This window comes from Pinus tabuliformis, chromosome J, assembly GCF_031772625.1.
Source record: "Pinus tabuliformis cultivar Carrire ecotype Pingquan chromosome J, CPIR1, whole genome shotgun sequence".
NCBI classification, from domain to species: domain Eukaryota; kingdom Viridiplantae; phylum Streptophyta; class Pinopsida; order Pinales; family Pinaceae; genus Pinus; species Pinus tabuliformis.
The window spans coordinates 1,295,868,845-1,295,883,245 of NC_142295.1; positions in this window are offsets into that span (position 1 = coordinate 1,295,868,845).

Sequence of the window (14,401 nt, forward strand, 5' to 3'; positions counted from 1 at the left end):
CTCGTTTTGCCTATCCCTTTAAATCCTATGCCTATGGGGGAATATCATAAATATATGCCTAAATTCACTGGCACAGAGGGAGTAACAACAGAAGAACACCTTGAAGCTTTTTACAGTTATGCTAATAATTTAGATATAAGTGAAAATGATGTGTGGATGAGATTTTTTGTCTACAGCCTTGATGGAGAGGCCAGGAAGTGGTTCAGAGAATTACCCCAGAGATCAATAACAGATATTGAAGCATTAGATGATGCGTCTTTGAAGCAATGGGGAGATAAAAAAGACTTGTTGTATTATCATACTAAGTTTGGTAATCTGAAGAGGGAATGTGGTGAATCTTTTCCTGATTTTAATAAAAGATTCAATCAAATGTATAGTAAGATACCAGCTGAGGTAAAGCCTACTCCTACCTCTACCAAACTCACTTATGCCAATGCTTTTGACTTTGATTTCTGCCTGTTATTGAGAGAAAGAAGATGTGCCTCTCTAGCTGATATGCAGGATGCAGCACTAGAGGTGGAATCCAATATTATGGCTGCAGAAAAGCTAAAAGGTCAAGCTGACATAATAAGACAGAGAAATCAGGCATCTACTTCTTCTACATCATCTTCAGAGCCTAAATTAGACAAAATGACCAAGACGATAGAGTCATTGGCTGCTGAAATTTCTAAGCTAAAGGTTGAGCAGAATTCAGCAAAAACAAGGCAGCAGAACACATTTGCTCCAAGAAATCCTATTCCATTTAGAAGAGCAAATGAGCAGTTACAGATTATGCAGAGGGGTGAAGAATCAAAAGAAGAACAGAAAGTTAAAGCTCCTTTCCAAAATGTAGTCATGGAGGAAGAACAATTTGAAGAAGATGAAGATGAAATTCACTGCATGGAAGATAAAGGCAGTGCTGCATTTTTGACATTGGCTGAGTATGAACAATCATTGTTGCAGGAACAAGACAATCAAGAATGGGACAGAGGAGCTGTTCTACAAACTAGTGACCAACAGAGATATAATCTGAGATCTAATGCAAAAAATGCCAAGGAGAATCCTGCCCAAAGAGCTGCTGTCTAAGCAGAATCACAGAATGTCAAACAAAGAAGACCAGCAGCTGATCTAGTCATCCTCAAAGCTCCAGTTCAAGAGGTAAAAGGTTCTAATAAGTTATCTTTTTCTTTCAGCTTTGAGTCAGAAGTTCAGAAATTGAAAATATCTGTGCCTCTGGTAGAGTTGGTGAAGAGTGGAGTATTTAGAAAGCCTATCCTTGAAGCCCTTGAGCTAGAAACCACCCAAAACCCCACTGACTCTGTTAATTTGTAGGATGACAAACCTGCCATTGTGCTTAGTCCCATGATTGAGCCTGCTGATAATAATTCTCCATCTTTTTATGTCTCCTTGACCATTCATGATAAAATCCTCCACAATTGCCTGCTAAACACAGGGGCCAGCCACAATTTAATGCCTAAAGCTATCATGGAAGAGTTAGGCCTTGATATCACTAGACCCTATCATGATTTATTTTCTTTTGATTCAAGGAAGGTCAAATGTCTTGGATTAATTAAAGATCTGGCCATTACCTTAACTCAGCTACCCATGAAGAGTATGATGATGGATATTGTGGTAGGAGATGTCCCTCCTAAGTTTGGCATGCTACTGTCGAGAGGATGGATTAAGAGACTAGGTGGGACACCACAAAATGATCCATCTTATGCCATTGTCCCAGTTTTTGGAGGGGAAAGAAGGAGATTGTACAGAGAAGCAAAGCTGGCATATATCATCAGTGATGAGAAGAATCCTACAAATCATCCTATATATGCTGTGGACACTGATTTTGGAGCATGCATTCTCCAAATAGAAGAATCTCAGAAGGCCTCAATGCAAATCAGGAAGCTAGCAGTTCAGGCCGAAGAAGAGCAAGGAAGTCAGGTTTGGGAAATGTTATTTGATGGAGCATATTTCAGGGAGACTGTAGGAGTAGGGGTGGTGCTAGTATCTCCACAACAAGAAAGCATTTAGCTATCTTTTAAGCTAGCTTTTCAAGTCACAAACAACATAGCAGAATATGAAGCTTTGTTGTTGGACCTTAATGCAGCAAAAGATAGAGGAATCAAGAATATAAAGGTGTTTGGAGATGCTGATCTGATAGTTCAACAAGTAAATAAAACATTTCAAGCAAAGCACCCAAGGCTGAAGGCATACAGAGATGAGGTATGGAGAATCAGAGATTGTTTTGATTATTTCTGTATTTCATATATTCGTAGAGCCTAAAATCAGCTTGTTGATTCCCTTACTATTTTTGCTTGTCTATTTATACCTCCCATGCCTCCCAGATTAGTTTATGAAATCCAAATGAAGTATAGACCTTCCTTGCGTGATAATGTCCACCATTGGAAAGCTTTTAATGATGATGATGAGATAAATAGGTTTCTACAAGTCATTGATGAGTTTGCTAAAGTGCAAATTGATCAAGATAACGATACCTTGTTAGAAAAACCCCAGTCCCACCTTAGAAATAAAATTGGTAAAGAAAGCATTGTCCAGCTTCCTAGTAACCATATTCCTAAGGGTCTAATTCCTCTTGAAAAACTGTATGACCAAAATGATGTGCCTTACAAGGCTTCCCAAAAAGAAGACCAATCTGCAGTCTATAAGTATGATATAGGAAGTCCAGGTCAGCCTAAATATGTAAATTTGTCCACTCATTTGTCTGCTGATCAAAGTGCTGAATACTGCAATTTAATGAGGTAATTTGCTGATGTGTTTGCCTAGGAGTATAGTGACCTGAAAACATATGATAAGAACATAATTCAGCATAAAATCCCTATAGATAAAGACACTATTCCTTTCAAACAGAAGCTGAGACCAATAAATCCCATGCTTCTTCCTCTAATTGAAAATAAAAATAAAAATTTGCTAGCTGCTAAAATCATAGTTCCTCTTAGATATTCAAAATGGGTAGTAAACTTGGTGGTGGTGAGGAAGAAGAGTGGAGAAATCAGACTATGTGTTGATTTCAGGAATTTAAACAAGTGCTCAAAGAAAGACAACTATCCCCTACCAAAGATGGAGCATTTGCTGCAAAAGGTCTCAGGAGCCAAAGTTATGTCTTTCTTGGATGGTTTTTAAGGCTTCAATCAAATTGCTGTGCACCCAGATGATCAAGAAAAGACTGCATTCACTACTCCTTGGGGCACTTTTATGTATCCCAAAATGCCTTTTGGGTTGATGAATGCTGGAGCTACCTTTCAGAGAGCTATGGATATAGATTTTGTGGGTGAGAAGGACAAATTTTTCCTTATCTACCTTGATGACATAACAGTATACTCCAGCAGCCATCAAAATCATTTGGAGCATTTAAAAAGAGTGTTTTTGAAATGTAGAAGGTTTGGAATTTCAGTCAATCCCAAAAAATCTCAATTTTCTTTAAATGAAGGCAAGCTGCTAGGAAAAATTGTGTCTGCTGCAGGTGTTCAGATTGACCCAGAAAGAGTGAAAGCAATTCACACTTTGTCTATCCCTAGATCAAAGAAAGATATTCAGTCTTTTTTGGGCAAAATTAATTTTGTCAGGAGGTTTATTCCAAATTTTGCAGAACTAGTGAAGCATGTTACCTCCATGTTGAAGAAAGGAGCAAAGGTAAGATGGACTGATACAGCAAGAAAATCATTTGAGTTAATTAAGAAAGCTATTATGGAGGCTCCCACATTGATAAGTCTAGATTACAGTAAGGAGTTCCATGTCTTCTCATTTGCCTCTAAAGATACTATTGCAGCAGTTTTATTGCGGCAAGATGAAGAAGGTTTAGAGCTTCCAGTAGCATTTTTCAACAAGAACTTGAGATGCTGAACTGAGGTATGATATTATTGAAAAAATGCATATGACCTTATCAAATGCTTGAAGGCTTTCAGAATTTATATCTTGCATTCTAAGATAATTGCATGTGTACCTTCTGCTGCAATAAAAGATGTTTTAACACAACCTGATGTTGATGGAAGAAGGGCAAAGTGGATTGCAAAAATGATAGAATTTAATATAGAGTTGAAGCCCACCAAGCTGGTCAAAGGTCAGGGGCTTGCCAAGTTATTGGCTGAAGAAAATTGCAGGGCTTTAGATATTGATTTCTTGTGCACAATTGCAGAAAATGATCAGGCAGAAAAAGAGGAAGCAGCTGAACCAAAAACAGAGCAGTTAGTGGCCAAAAATCTAGCTAAATGTGATTGGTATTCTGCAATAATTAATTTCTTGTTGAAACTAGAAATCCCTTCAGGCTTAAGCATAAGTCAAGCCAAAAGTTTAAGACTCAAGGCAGCTAAATATTGCATCAATAAAAATCTCCTCTACTGGAGGGATCCATCTGGAATATTTTTAAGGTGTCTGGACAAGGAACAATCAATAAAAGTGATGCAGCAGTTACATGACAGCATGTGTGGAGGGCACCATTACTGGAAAACTACAGCGCACAAAATTCTCAGAGCTAGGTATTATTGGCCCACTTTATTTTCTGATGTATTTTTATTTGTTAAATCTTGTGACAGGTGCTAAATATTTGAAGGAAAACAGTAGTTGAAATCCCTTCCCCTAAAACAAATTCAGGCAAAAGGACCTTTTTAGCAGTGGGGTTTGGATTTCATTGGAGAAATAAATCCACATTCCAGTGGCCAGCATAAATGGATATTAGTAGCCACTGACTATTTTACCAAGTGGATTGAAGCAGTCCCTACTAGGAAGGCTGATCATAATGTGGTCATGAAGTTTTTGACAGAAAATATCTTCAACAGATTTGGTTGTCCACATAAATTAATAACAAATAATGCAGCAGCCTTAAGGGCAAACGAATTGGTGGAAATGCGTGATTCAATGGGTATTAAACTTGTTCATTCCACCTCATATTATCCTCAAGGAAATGGTCTAGCAGAATCCTCTAATAAAAGTCTGATAAGGATAATTAAGAAGCTGTTAGAGGACAATAAAAAGAATTGGGATTCCAAGCTCAAGTATGCACTATGGGCTGACAGAGTGACCATTAAAAAATCCACAGGGAATTCTCCTTTCAAGCTGGTATATGGTACTGAGGCTGTATTTCCAATTCAGCTAAGTCTCCCTGTGGCAAAATTCCTTCAAGAAGAACAGAATGAAGAAGAGGAAATGGCAAAAAGGATCACTGATTTAGCAGAGTTACATCAAATTAGAGAACAGCAGGTTGAAAAGGCTACAGCACATCAGAAAAAGATCAAGGAAGCCTTTGACAAGAAGGCAAAAATAAATAGTTTTCAAGTTGGTGATTTGGTTTTGAAATGGGATGCACTAAAAGAAAAGAAAGGCAATCATGGAAAATTTGATGCTTTTTGGACAGGGCCTTTCATCATTCCACAGATTGAAAGGAACAACACCTTCATACTAAAAAGTATGGGAGGAGAAGCAGTTTTTGATGGCCCAGTTAATGGGCGGTTTTTGAAAGTTTATGTTGTTTAAGGTCTTTGGCCTTAAAAGTTGTAAATATTGTGTTTTTATCAGTTTTAGTACAGATGCAGTAGACTCCATGTCTAATGGAACACTAGGAATTTTGGCTAATTTGTTTTCAGCTAGAAAAGCATTGATCTGCAGGTTCTTGAGACCTCGTAGGGAGGATCTCATCCCCAGAAGGAGCCAGTGTTAGCTCTGCTACAGTTTTCAATATTTGATGGATGAAATCAGGTCAGGCAATGCTGGTTTGGGTTGCAAAGGGTTTGCAGCAATTTATTTTATCTCTCCCTTTCATTTGCCATATTCTCTTTTAACTCTGCACACCTCCTTTTCCTCCTTCCATTTCATTCTCTTTATTCTCCCTATCTTCATTATTGTGGTTTGCCTTTATAAAACTCCAATAACCTTATAAACCCTCGATAACCTTTATAAACCCCATATTAACATTACAAAACCCGCGTAAACCCTTTTTTTACCCACTCTCGGGCGCTTTTTATTTTAAACCCTATAAACCCTGTTATAACCCTTTCGCTGCCCTTTTCACGTCTTTTCACTTATCGCATCACTCTGAACATGTGTATTAAATCTGGGCCGTCCAATCATCCTGCAGAGATCTAACAGTTATCACAACCCTCGCTCCCGTAAACCACTCGTCTGTTAGCCCGCGAGAAAGTGGTTTTCCCCGCTGACCTCCCTGCCACGTGGTACATTTTTACTGGATCGCACTCATGTGTACGTAAACCGCCCGACGCCAGAAAGCAGTGCGGGGAAACCGCTTACCACCCTTCTGGTACGATCCCCCGCCCGTTAACTGCTGATTACCTCCGCCACCCGTCAATCATCCGATCGTCCATCCCGCGATCAGACAGCCCTCGATCTTCCTTTTCGCCTACTCGCCCAATAGCCTCTCAGAGCGAATCTCCACCATTCATTCACATGATCCGATGGCCCAGATTCTTCCAGCCGCATATGTCTTCCGATGGCCTGTGCAATCCGATTTTGATCGTCCATTTGAGCTATCCAACGGCCAGCATTCTTTCTCGGCTTTTCGTCCATTTTCAATGCAATTTTCAGAGTTTTGGCTTGTCCCATGCACGCGAAGAAGGAAGAGATAACCCAGCAATCTGCACATTTAATCCTTAGCAACTTCATTCAAAGAACATCACGGTCAAGGACGAGAAAGTACTGCCTCGAGCAGTTGAATTCATTCAACAATTATGGACATTTATTCATGAAACATTCTACTTGTTCAAGGAGTACACCAGAGTACCAGAAAGGCTGATTTTGTTCATTAAAATGCACAGTTTGCAGCAGAGACCCATATCTAATTGTAAATGTAGTTGGTGGTCAGTTATGACCCCTCCACGCATAGGGCAATAGAGCTATTTTGTAAACAAACTCTATATATACCCAAAAGACAAAATGTAATGAGTTTGATGAATGTTATTTTGGTGTAAACTTCAACTTCTGGAGACTGCAACTATTGTGTAACGTGCAGCTTTTGGTCTTCATTTCTAGCTAATACAAGCTTCTTTTGTTGTTAATTGCTCACTTTTCACTTCTTCTTCTTTGTTCCAGGCTGTGCCTGTTATGCATTATTTCATGTGTTGTTGATGTTTAGCATTAGAGAGGCTGTCATCCCACCTCTATGTTAGAATTTAGCTGTATCATTGAATTTGTATGCAGGTTTCTGTTGTATTAATGCCAGAGAGCTGTCATCCTGTCTGTGCATTAAGAAATAGATTAACAAATCTTTTGACTGGTTGCAGCTGGCCATCTCAGGGTCCTGTGCATCTGCTGGTGTGATCAGTCTTCTCCATCTTCACATTTTCCTTAAAACTATGAGTAATTGGTGGTCTAAAGCCTTGTAGTCTAGGGGTGTTCGCCCATGTCTGGGGTTAAGCATGATAGAAGTGGTTATCTGGCTTGAATATGCAGCATTTCTTTCATTCATCCACCATTTATCCAACTTTTTGTTGAGTTTGTAATGTTCCTGAGCATCTCTGATATACAACCTACGAGAGTTTCTTAGGGTGATAACATTAATTGGCGCCGTTGCCGGGGAAAGAAGAATTGAAGTTTAGCTTCCCTGGGAGAACGACATAGCTTCAAGCTTTGATGATAGACAAGGTTTGAACACAGTTTTTGGTTGTAATCATCTATCTGGTGACTCCCCTGGAGGAAGACCATCCTTTGGCGACTCCACAATGAAGTTCTGGCTCAATTTGTGAGACATACTCAAAGAAATCCTCAGAAGTCACCTGCTGAACCAGTGCCTGGACCTGAGAGGACTGTCAAATCGAAGAAAGCATCACAGAAAGGAGCATCATGATCAGGTAATCCTAAGAAGTCTCATTCATCTCTGAAAGATAAAGTTGTCGCTGAAGACATACAGATTGAAGATTTAGAAATCAACACTATTAATAAGGAAATTCCTTCAGAGATTAATTCAGCCCCTTGTGCAGTTAGTTCCCCTTTGAATCTCAGTCCAAAGAAAGCATTACATTTAGTCCAAAACATCCCTTTATCTCTGCCATCCATCACATTACTCCCTACCATTCAATCTGCTAGTATTCTTCCAAATATTCCAATCATGGCAGGACAACAAGCACCTACGAGGATAGAAAGAATTGTAGCTGCCAAATATGGACCTCTCATTTTGCCTGTCCCTTTAAATCCTATGCCTATGGGGGAATATCAGAAATATATGCCTAAATTCACTGGCACAGAGGGAGTAACAACAGAAGAACACCTTGAAGCATTTTACAGTTATGCTGATAATTTAGATATAAGTGAAAATGATGTGTGGATGAGAGTTTTTGTCTAGAGCCTTGATGGAGAGGCCAGGAAGTGGTTCAAAGAATTACCCCAGAGATCAATAAAAGATATTGAAGTATTAGATGATGTGTTTTTGAAGCAATGGGGAGATAAAAGAGACTTGTTGTATTATCACACTGAGTTTGGTAATCTGAAGAGGGAAAATGGTGAATCTTTGCCTGATTTTAATAAAAGATTCAATCAAATGTATAGTAAGATACCAGCTAAGGTAAAGCCTACTCCTACCTCTACCAAACTCACTTATGCCAATGCTTTTGGCTCTGATTTCTGCCTGTTATTGAGAGAAAGAAGATGTGCCACTCTAGCTGATATGTAGGATGCAGCACTAGAGGTGGAATCCAATATTATGGCTGCAGAAAAGGTAAAAGGTCAAGCTGACAGGAGAAGACAGAGAAATTAGATATCTACTTCTTCTACATCATCTTCAGAGCCTAAATTAGACAAAATGACCAAGATGATAGAGTCATTGGCTGCTGAAATTTCTAAGCTAAAGGTTGAGCAGAATTCAGCAAAAACAAGGCAGCAGAACGCATTTTCTCCAAGAAATCCTATTCCATTTAGAAGAGAAAATGAGCAATTACAAATTATGCAGAGGGGTGAAGAGTCAAAAGAAGAACAGAAAGTTAAAGCTCCTTTCCAAAATGTAGTCATGGAGGAAGAACAATTTGAAGAAGATGAGGATGAAATTCACTGCATGGAAGATAAAGGCAGCGCTGCATTTTTTACATTGGCTGAGTATGAACAATCATTGCTGCAGGAACAAGACAATCAAGAATGGGACAGAGGAGCTGTTCTACAAACTGGTGACCAGCAGAGATATAATCTGAGATCCAATGCAAAAAATGCCAAGGAGAATCCTACCCAAAGAGCTGCTGTCCAAGCAGAATCACATGATGTTAAACAAAGAAGACTAGTAGCTGATCCAGTCATCCTCAAAGCTCCAGTTCAAGAGGTAAAATGTTCTGATAAGTTATCTTCTTCTTTCAACTTTGAGTCAGAAGTTCAGAAATTGAAAATATCTGTGCCTCTGGTAGAGTTGGTGAATAGTGAAGTTTTTATAAAGCCTATCCTTGAAGCCCTTAAGCTAGAAACCACCCAAAACCCCACTGAAGCTGTTAATTTGTAAGATGACAAGCCTGCCATTGTGCTTAGTCCCATGATTGAGCATGCTGATAATAATTCTCTATCTCTTTATGTCTCCTTGACCATTCATGATAAAATCCTCCACAATTGCCTGCTAGACATAGGGGCCAGCCACAATTTAATGCCTAAAGCTGTCATGGAAGAGTTAGGCCTTGATATCACTAGACCCTATCAGGATTTATTTTCTTTTGATTCAAGGAAGGTCAAATGTCTTGGATTGATTAAAGATCTGGCCATTACCTTAACTCAGCTACCCATGAAGAGTATGATGATGGATATTGTGGTAGCAGATGTCCCTCCTAAGTTTGTCATGCTGTTGTCCAGAGGATGGATTAAGAGACTAGGTGGGACACTACAAAATGATCTATCTTATGCCACTATCCCAGTTTTTGGAGGGGAAAGCGGGAGATTGTACAGAGAAGCACAATTGGCATATATCATCAGTGATGAGAAGAATCCTACAAATCATCCTATATATGTTGTGGACACTGATTTTGGAGCATGCATTCTCCAAATAGAAGAATCTCATAAGGCCTCAATGTAGATCAGGAAGCTAGTAGTTCAAGCCGAAGAAGAGCAAGGAAGTCAGGTTTGGGAAATGTTCTTTGATGGAGCATGTTCCAGGGAGACTACCGGAGCAGTGGTGGTGCTAGTATCTCCACAACAAGAAAGCATTCAGCTGTCTTTTAAGCTGGCTTTTCAAGTCACAAACAACATAGCAGAATATGAAACTTTGTTGTTCGGCCTTAATGCAGCAAAAGACAGAGGAATCAAGAATATAAAGGTGTTTGGAGATGCTGATCTGATAATTCAACAAGTAAATAAAACATTTCAAGCAAAGCACCCAAGGCTGAAGGCATATAGAGATGAGGTATGGAGAATCAGAGATTGTTTTGATTATTTCTGTATTTCATATATTCCTAGAGCCTAAAATCAGCTTGCTGATTCCCTTGCTGTTTCTGCTAGTCTATTTGTACCTCCCATGCCTCCCAGATTAGTTTATGAAGTCCAAATGAAGTACAGAGCTTCCTTGCCTGATAATGTCCACCATTGGAAAGTTTTTAATGATGATGATGAGATAAATAGGTTTCTACAAGTCATTGATGAGTTTGTTGAAGTGAAAATTGATCAAGATAATGATGCCTTGTTAGAAAAGCCCCAGTCCCAACTTAGAAATAAAATTGGTAAAGAAAGCATTGTCCAGCTTCCTAGTAACCATATTCCTAAGGGTCTAATTCCTCTTGAAAGACTGTTTGACCAAAATGATGTGCCTTACAATGCTGCCCAAAAAGAAGATCAATCTGCAGTCTATAAGCATGATATAGGAAGTCTAGGTCAGCCTAAATATGTAAATTTGTCCACTCATTTGTCTGTTGATCAAAGTGCTAAATACTGCAATTTAATGAGGCAATTTGTTGATGTGTTTGCCTGGGAGTATAGTGACCTGAAAACATATGATAAGAACATAATTCAGCATAAAATCCCTCTGGATAAAGACACTATTCCTTTCAAACAGAAGATGAGACCAATAAATCCCATGCTTCTTTCTCTAATTGAAAAAGAAATTAAAAAGTTGTTGGCTGCTAAAATCATATTTCCTCTTAGATATTCAAAATGGGTAGCAAACTTGGTGGTGGTGAGGAAGAAGAGTGGAGAAATCAGACTATGTGTCAACTTCAAGAATTTAAACAAGTGCTCAAAGAAAGACAACTATCCCCTACCAAAGATGGAGCATTTGCTGCAAAAGGTCTCAGGAGCCAAAGTTAGGTCTTTCTTGGATGGCTTTTCAGGCTTCAATCAGATTTTTGTGCACCTAGATGATCAAGAAAAGACTGCATTCACTACTCCTTGGGGCACTTTTATGTATCCCAAAATGCTTTTTGGGTTGATGAATGTTGGAGCTACCTTTCAGAGAGCTATGGATATAGATTTTATGGGTGAGAAGGACAAATTTTTCCTTATCTACCTTGATGACATAACAATATACTCTAGCAGCCATCAAAATCATTTGCAACATTTAAAAAGAGTGTTTTTGCGGTGCAGAAGGTTTGGAATTTCAGTCAATCCCAAAAAATCTCAATTTGCTTTAAATGAAGGCAAGCTGTTAGGACATATTGTGTCTGCTACAGGTGTTCAGATTGACCCAGAAAGAGTCAAAGAAATTCACACTTTGTCTGTCCCTAAATCAAAGAAGTATATTCAGTCTTTTTTGGGCAAAATTAATTTTGTCAGGAGGTTTATTCCAAATTTTGTAGAACTAGTGAAGCATGTTACCTCCATGTTGAAGAAAGGAGCAGAGGTAAGATGGACTGATACAGCAAGAAAATCATTTGAGTTAATTAAGAAAGCTATTATGGAGGCTCCCACATTGATAAGTCCAGATTACATCAAGGAGTTCCATGTATTCTCATTTGCCTCTGAAGATACTATTGCAGCAGTTTTATTGCAGCAAGATGAAGAAGGTTCAGAACATCCAGTAGAATTTTTCAATAAGAACTTGAGATGTTGAACTGAGGTATGATATTATTGAAAAACATGCATATGCCCTTATCAAATCCTTGAAGGCTTTCAGAATTTATATCTTGCATTCTAAGATAATTGCATATGTACCTTCTGCTGCAATAAAATATGTTTTAACACAACCTGATGTTGATGGAAGAAGGGAAAAGTGGATTGCATAAATGATAGAATTTAATATAGAGCTGAAGCCCACTGAGTTGGTCAAAGGTTAGGGGCTTGCCAAGTTATTGGCTGAAGAAAATTGCAGGTCTTTAGATATTGATTTCTTGTGCACAATTGTAGAAAATAATTAGGCAGAAAAAGAGGAAATAGCTGAACCAAAAACAGAGCAGTTAGTGGCCAAAAATCTAGCTAAATGTGATTGGTATTCTGCAATAATTAATTTCTTGCTGAAGCTAGAAATCCCTTCAGGCTTAAGCACAAGTCAAGCCAGAACTTTAAGACTCAGGGCAGCTAAATATTGCATCAATAAAAATCTGCTCTACTGGAGGGATCCATCTAGAATATTTTTAAGGTGTCTGGACAAAGAACAGTCAATAAAAGTGATGCAGCAGTTATGTGACAGCGTGTGTGGAGGGCACCATTACTGGAAAACTACAACCCACAAAATTCTCAGAGTTGGGTATTATTGGCCCACTTTATTTTCTGATGTATTTTTATTTGTTAAATCTTGTGACAGGTGCTAAAGATTTGAAGGAAAACAGTAGTTGAAATCCCTGCCCCTAAAACCAATTCAGGCAAAAAGACCTTTTTAGTAGTGGGGTTTGGATTTCATTGGAGAAATAAATCCACATTCCAGTGGCCAACATAAATGGATATTAGTAGCCACTGACTATTTTACCAAGTGGATTGAAGCAATCCCTACTAGGAAGGCTGATCATAATGTGGTCATGAAGTTTTCGACAGAAAATATCTTCAGCAGATTTGGTTGTCCACATAAATTAATAACAAACAATGCAGCAGCCTTCAGGGCAAAGGAATTGGTGGAAATGTGTGATTCAATGGGTATTAAACTTGTTCATTCCACCTCATATTATCCTCAAGGAAATGGTTTAGCAGAATCCTCTAATAAAACTCTGATAAGGATAATTAAGAAGTTGTTAGAGGACAATAAAAAGAATTGGGATTCCAAGCTCAAGTATGCACTGTGGGCTGACAGAGTGACCATTAAAAAATCCACAGGCAATTCTCCTTTCAAGCTAGTATATGGTACTGAGGCTGTATTTCCAATTCAGCTAACTCTCCCTGTGGAAAATTTCTTTCAAGAAGAGCAGAATGAAGAAGATGAAATGGTAAAAAGGATCACTGATTTAGCAGAGTTACATCAGATTAGAGAACAACTGGTTGAAAAGGCTGCAGCACATCAGAGAAAGATCAAGGAAGCCTTTGACAAGAAGGCAAAAATAAATAATTTTTAGTTTGGTGATTTGGTTTTGAAATGGGATGCACTAAAAGAAAAGAAAGGAAATCATGGAAAATTTGATGCTTTTTGGATAGGGCCTTTCATCATTTCACAGATTGAAAGGAACAACACCTTCATACTGAAAAGTATGGGAGGAGAAGAAGTTTTTGATGGCGCAGTTAATGGGCAATTTTTGAAAGTTTATGTTGTTTAAGGTCTTTGGCCTTAAAAGTTGTAAATATTGTGTTTTTATCAGTTTTAGTACAGATGCAATAGACTCCATGCCCAATGGAACACTAGGAATTTTGGCTAATTTGTTTTCAGCTGGAAAGGCATTGATCTGCAGGTTCTTGAGACCTCACAAGGAGGATCTTATCCCCAGAAGGAGCCAGTGTTAGCTTTGCTACAGTTTGCAATATTTGATGGATGAAATCAGGTTAGGCAATGTTGGTTTGGGTTGCAAAGGGTTTGCAGCAGTTTATTTTATCTCTCCCTTTCATTTGCCTTATTCTCTTTTAACTCCCCACACCTCCGTTTCCTCCTTCCCTTTCATTCTCTTTATTCTCCCTATCTTCCTTATTGTGGTTTGCCTTTATAAACCCCCAATAACCTTATAAACCCTCGATAACCTTTATAAATCCCATATTAACATTACAAAACCTCACCTAAACCCTTCTTTTACCCACTCCCGGGCATTTTTTATTTTAAACCCTATAAACCCTGTTATAACCCTTTCACTGCCCTTTTCACGTCTTTTCACCTATCGCATCACTCTGAACATGTGTATTAAATCTGGGCCGTCTGATCATCCTGTAGAGATCTAATGGTTATCGCAACCCCCGCTCCCATAAACCACTCGTCTGTTAGCCCACGGGAAAGTGGTTTTCCCGCCGACCTGCCTGCCAGGTGGTACATTTTTACTAGATCATGCTCATGTGTACATAAACTACGCTGACGCTGGAAAGCGGTGCGAGGAAACCACTTACCGCCCTTCTGGTACAGTCCCCTGCCCGTTAACTGTTGATTACCTCCACCGCCCATCAG